Here is a 6,293-nt window from a genome sequence, read left to right as displayed (position 1 = left end):
CCGCCTGGGGCAAAGACACTTGAGAATCACTACAACAGGCCCCTCCCCCAGAAGATCAACAAGAAACCCAGCCAGGACCAAGTTCACCTACCAAGGAGTGCAGTTTCAATACCAAGGAGAGCAGCGGAATTCCAGAGGAGGAGAAAGCAAAGCACGGAACTCATGGCTTTCTCCCCATGATTCTTTAGCCTTGCAGTTAATTTAATTTTTTCTTTTTCAATTTTTTTCTCTTCTTCTGCTAAATTTTTTTAAACCTTTACCCTTTTCTTTTTTAACGTTTTTTAACTAGTTTATCTAATATATATATATTTTTCCTTTTTATATTTTTTTCATTATTGGTTTTCTTTTTTTATTTGTTTCTTTTTTCTTTTTTTCTTTTTTTCTTTCCTTTCTGAACCTCTTTTTATCCCCTTCCCCCACCCCCCTCACGATTTGGGATCTCTTCTGATTTGGCTAAAGCATATTTTCCTGGGGTTGTTGCCACCCTTTTAGTATTTTACTTGCTCCTTCATATACTCTTATCTGGACAAAATGACAAGGCGGAAAAATTCACCACAAAAAAAGGAACAAGAGGCAGTACCAAAGGCTAAGGACCTAATCAATACAGACATTGGTAATATGTCAGATTTAGAGTTCAGAATGACTATTCTCAAGGTTCTAGCTGGGCTCGAAAAAGGCATGGAAGATATTAGAGAAACCGTCTCGGGAGATATAAAAGCCCTTTCTGGAGAAATAAAAGAACTAAAATCTAATCAAGTTGAAATAAAAAAAGCTATTAATGAGGTGCAATCAAAAATGGAGGCTCTCACCGCTAGGATAAATGAGGCAGAAGAAAGAATTAGCGATATAGAAGACCAAATGACAGAGAATAAGGAAGCTGAACAAAAGAGGGACAAACAACTACTGGACCACGAGGGCAGAATTCGAGAGATAAGTGACACCATAAGACGAAACAACATTAGAATAATTGGGATTCCAGAAGAAGAAGAAAGAGAGAGGGGAGCAGAAGGTATATTGGAGAGAATTATTGGAGAGAATTTCCCCAATATGGCAAAGGGAACAAGCATCAAAATCCAGGAGGTTCAGAGAACCCCACTCAAAATCAATAAGAATAGGTCCACACCCCGTCACCTAATAGTCAAATTTACAAGTCTTAGTGACAAAGAGAAAATCCTGAAAGCAGCCCGGGAGAAGAAGTCTGTAACATACAATGGTAAAAATATTAGATTGGCAGCAGACTTATCCACAGAGACCTGGCAGGCCAGAAAGAGCTGGCATGATATATTCAGAGTACTAAACGAGAAAAACATGCAGCCAAGAATACTATATCCAGCTAGGCTATCATTGAAAATAGAACGAGAGATTAAAAGCTTCCAGGACAAACAAAAACTGAAAGAATTTGCAAACACCAAGCCAGCTCTACAGGAAATATTGAAAGGGGTCCTCTAAGCAAAGAGAGAACCTAAAAGTAGTAGATCAGAAAGGAACAGAAACAATATACAATAGCAGTCACCTTACAGGCAATACAATGGCACTAAATTCATATCTCTCAATAGTTACCCTGAATGTTAATGGGCTAAATGCCCCAATCAAAAGACACAGGGTATCAGAATGGATCAAAAAACAAAACCCATCTATATGTTGCCTACAAGAAACTCATTTTAAACCCGAAGACACTTTCAGATTTAAAGTGAGGGGGTGGAAAAGAATTTACCATGCTAATGGACATCAGAAGAAAGCAGGAGTGGCAATCCTTATATCAGATCACTTAGATTTTAAACCAAAGACTATAATAAGAGATGAAGATGGACACTATATCATACTCAAAGGATCTGTCCAACAAGAAGATCTAACAATTATAAATATCTATGCCCCTAACGCGGGAGCAGCCAACTATATAAACCAATTAATAACAAAATCAAAGAAACACATCGACAATCATACAATAATAGTAGGGGACTTTAACACTCCCCTCACTGAAATGGACAGATCATCCAAGCAAAAGATCAACAAGGAAATAAAGGCCTTAAATGACACACTGGACCAGATGGACATCACAGACATATTCAGAACATTTCATCCCAAAGCAACAGAATACACATTCTTCTCTAGTGCACATGGAACATTCTCCAGAATAGATCACATCCTTGGTTCTAAATCAGGTCTTAACTGTTATCAAAAAATTGGGATCATTCCCTGCATATTTTCAGACCACAATGCTCTGAAGCTAGAACTCAATCGCAAGGGAAATTTGGAAAGAACCCAAATATATGGCGACTAAACAGCATCCTTCTAAAGAATGAATGGGTCAACCAGGAAATTAAAGAAGAATTGAAAAAATTCATGGAAACAAATGATAATGAAAATACAACAGTTCAAAATCTGTGGGACACAACAAAGGCAGTCCTGAGAGGAAAATATATAGCGGTACAAGCCTTTCTCAAGAAACAAGAAAGGTCTCAGGTACACAACCTAACCCTACACCTAAAGGAGCTGGAGAAAGAACAAGAAAGAAACCCTAAACCCAGCAGGAGAAGAGAAATCATAAAGATCAGAGCAGAAATCAATGAAATAGAAACCAAAAAAACCATAGAACAAATCAACGAAACTAGGAGCTGGTTCTTTGAAAGAATTAATAAGATTGATAAGCCCCTGGCCAGACTTATCAAAAAGAAAAGAGAAAGGACCCAAATAAATAAAATCATGAATGAAAGAGGACAGATCACAACTAACACCAAAGAAATACAGACAATCATAAGAACATATTATGAGCAACTCTATGCCAACAAATTTGACGATCTGGAAGAAATGGATGCATTCCTAGAGACATATAAACTACCACAACTGAACCAGGAAGAAATAGAAAGCCTGAACAGACCCATAACCAGTAAGGAGATTGAAACAGTCATCAAAAATATCCAAACAAACAAAAGCCCAGGGCCAGACAGCTTCCCGGGGGAATTCTACCAAACATTTAAAGAAGAACTAATTCCTATTCTCCTGAGACTGTTCCAAAAAATAGAAATGGAAGGAAAACTTCCAAACTCATTTTATGAGGCCAGCCTCACCTTGATCCCCAAACCAGACAAGGATCCCATCAAAAAAGAGAACTACAGACCAATATCCTTGATGAACACAGATGCAAAAATTCTCACCAAAATACTAGCCAATAGGATTCAACAGTACATTAAAAGGATTATTCACCACGACCAAGTGGGATTTATTCCAGGGCTGCAAGGTTGGTTCAACATCCGCAAATCAATCAATGTGATACAACACATTAATAAAAGAAAAAACAGGAACCATATGATACTCTCCATAGATGCTGAAAAAGCATTTGACAAAGTACAGCATCCCTTCCTGATCAAAACTCTTCAAAGTGTAGGGATAGAGGGCACATACCTCAATATTATCAAAGCCATCTATGAAAAACCCATCGCAAATATCATTCTCAATGGAGAAAAACTGAAAGCTTTTCCGCTAAGGTCAGGAACATGGCAGGGATGTCCATTATCACCACTGCTATTCAACATAGTACTAGAAGTCCTAGCCTCAGCAATCAGACAACAAAAAGAAATTAAAGGCATCCAAATCGGCAAAGAAGAAGTCAAACTATCACTCTTTGCAGATGATATGATACTATATGTGGAAAACCCAAAAGACTCCACTCCAAAACTGCTAGAACTTGTACAGGAATTCAGTAATGTGTCAGGATATAAAATCAATGCACAGAAATCAGTCGCATTTCTCTACACTAACAAGACAGAAGAAAGAGAAATTAAGGAGTCCATCCCATTTACAATTGCACCCAATACTATAAGATACCTAGGAATAAACCTAACCAAAGAGACTAAGAATCTATAAACAGAAAACTATAAAGTACTCATGAAAGAAATTGAGGAAGACACAAAGAAATGGAAAAATGTTCCATGCTCCTGGATTGGAAGAATAAATATTGTGAAAATGTCTATGCTACCTAAAGCAATCTACACATTTAATGCAATTCCTATCAAAGTACCATCCATTTTTTTCAAAGAAATGGAACAAATAATCCTAAAATTTATATGGAACCAGAAAAGACCGCGAATAGCCAAAGGAATATTGAAAAAGAAATCCAAAGTTGGTGGCATCACAATTCCGGACTTCAAGCTCTATTACAAAGCTGTCATCATCAAGACAGCATGGTACTGGCACAAAAACAGACACATAGATCAATGGAACAGAATAGAGAGCCCAGAAATAGACCCTCAACTCTATGGTCAACTAATCTTCGACAAAGCAGGAAAGAATGTCCAATGGAAAAAAGACAGCCTCTTCAATAAATGGTGTTGGGAAAATTGGACAGCCACATGCAGAAAAATGAAATTGGATCATTTCCTTACACCACACACGAAAATAGACTCAAAATGGATGAAGGACCTCAATGTGAGAAAGGAATCCATCAACATCCTTGAGAAGAACACAGGCAGCAACCTCTTTGACCTCAGCCGTAGCAACATCTTCCTAGGAACATCGCCAAAGGCAAGGGAAGCCAGGGCAAAAATGAACTATTGGGATTTCATCAAGATCAAAAGCTTTTGCACAGCAAAGGAAACAGTTCACAAAACCAAAAGACAACTGACAGAATGGGAGAAGATATTTGCAAACGACATATCAGATAAAGGGCTAGTGTCCAAAATCTATAAAGAACTTAGCAAACTCAACACCCAAAGAACAAATAATCCAATCAAGAAATGGGCAGAAGACATGAACAGACATTTCTGCAAAGAAGACATCCAGATGGCCAACAGACACATGAAAAAGTGCTCCATATCACTCGGCATCAGGGAAATACAAATCAAAACCACAATGAGATACCACCTCACACCAGTCAGAATGGCTAAAATTAACAAGTCCGGAAATGACAGATGCTGGTGAGGATGCGGAGAAAGGGGAACCCTCCTACACTGTTGGTGGGAATGCAAGCTGGTGCAACCACTCTGGAAAACAGCATGGAGGTTCCTCAAAATGTTGAAAATAGAACTACCCTATGACCCAGCAATTGCACTGCTGGGTATTTACCCTAAAGATACAAACGTAGTGATCCGAAGGGGCACGTGCACCCGAATGTTTATAGCAGCAATGTCTACAATAGCCAAACTATGGAAAGAACCTAGATGTCCATCAACAGACGAATGGATAAAGAAGATGTGGTATATATATACAATGGAATACTATGCAGCCATCAAAAGAAATGAAATCTTGCCATTTGCGACAATGTGGATGGAACTAGAGGGTATCATGCTTAGCGAAATAAGTCAATCAGAGAAAGACAACTATCATATGATCTCCCTGATATGAGGGAGAGGAGATGCAACATGGGGGGTTGATGTGGTAGGAGAAGAGTAAATGAAACAAGTTGGGATTGGGAGGGAGACAAACCATAAGAGACTCTTAATCTCACAAAACAAACTGAGGGTTGCTGGGCAGAGGGGGGTTGGGGGGGTTATGGACATTGGGTAAGTTATGTGCTATGGTGAGTGCTGTGAAGTTTGTAAACGTGGAGATTCACAGACCTGTACCCCTGGGGGAAAAAAAAATATATATATATATGTTTATAAAAAATAAAATTATAAAAAAAAAAAAAAAGAAAAACACAAAAGCATAAAATAATCTGTCCTAGAGGCAACTGGCTCTGCCATCTAGGCAAAATACATAGCAGTTGGTTTATTTTCCTTGCAGAACAGCAATTAAACACTAAATTCTTTAGACTGTCAACATTCCTTTCAGTGCTGCTGCCAGTACTAATTGCAATAATGCTCATCTTGACCTTGGTCTTTCCAGTTTTCATCTTGTAACTGATTTTTATTGTCATACAATTGTGGCAAGAGAAGTTGCTTAACATTATTTAAATTTTCTTGAATTTATTAGGACTTGTTTTGTGGCCTAACATATGATCTTTCCTAGAGAATGTTCAGGTCTGGTTCATAGAAAGCCTGGATGCCTCTCAGCTGGCTGCCTCTGTGCTTGGCACTGGTGTGAATAAGTCACAGTGCATGGGCAGTTTAAGAGTCATTTCTCAGTTTACTATAGCCCTGTGGGTCTCATGGTCACAAGCCCAAGTGGTTTCCAAAGTTAGAGGTCTTGGGAGCTCATCTCTTAGGTGAAGGTCTCAAAAGTTGGGGTACCTAATATGAGGTTAAAATTCCTCTCTCCTCATGGAGAAGCTCTGTGTTTTGAAATCCCTCCTTATTGTGGTTCCTGAGCTTTGAGTTGATGTTTATCATGAAATTGTGTCACAGACTCTCCAACCC

Source organism: Lontra canadensis, unplaced genomic scaffold (genome assembly GCF_010015895.1).
Source record: "Lontra canadensis isolate GAN:19392208 unplaced genomic scaffold, GSC_riverotter_1.0 scaffold222, whole genome shotgun sequence".
Classification (NCBI taxonomy): domain Eukaryota; kingdom Metazoa; phylum Chordata; class Mammalia; order Carnivora; family Mustelidae; genus Lontra; species Lontra canadensis.
The sequence above is the reverse complement of the archived record's forward strand: the minus strand, read 5'-3'. Positions refer to the sequence as shown.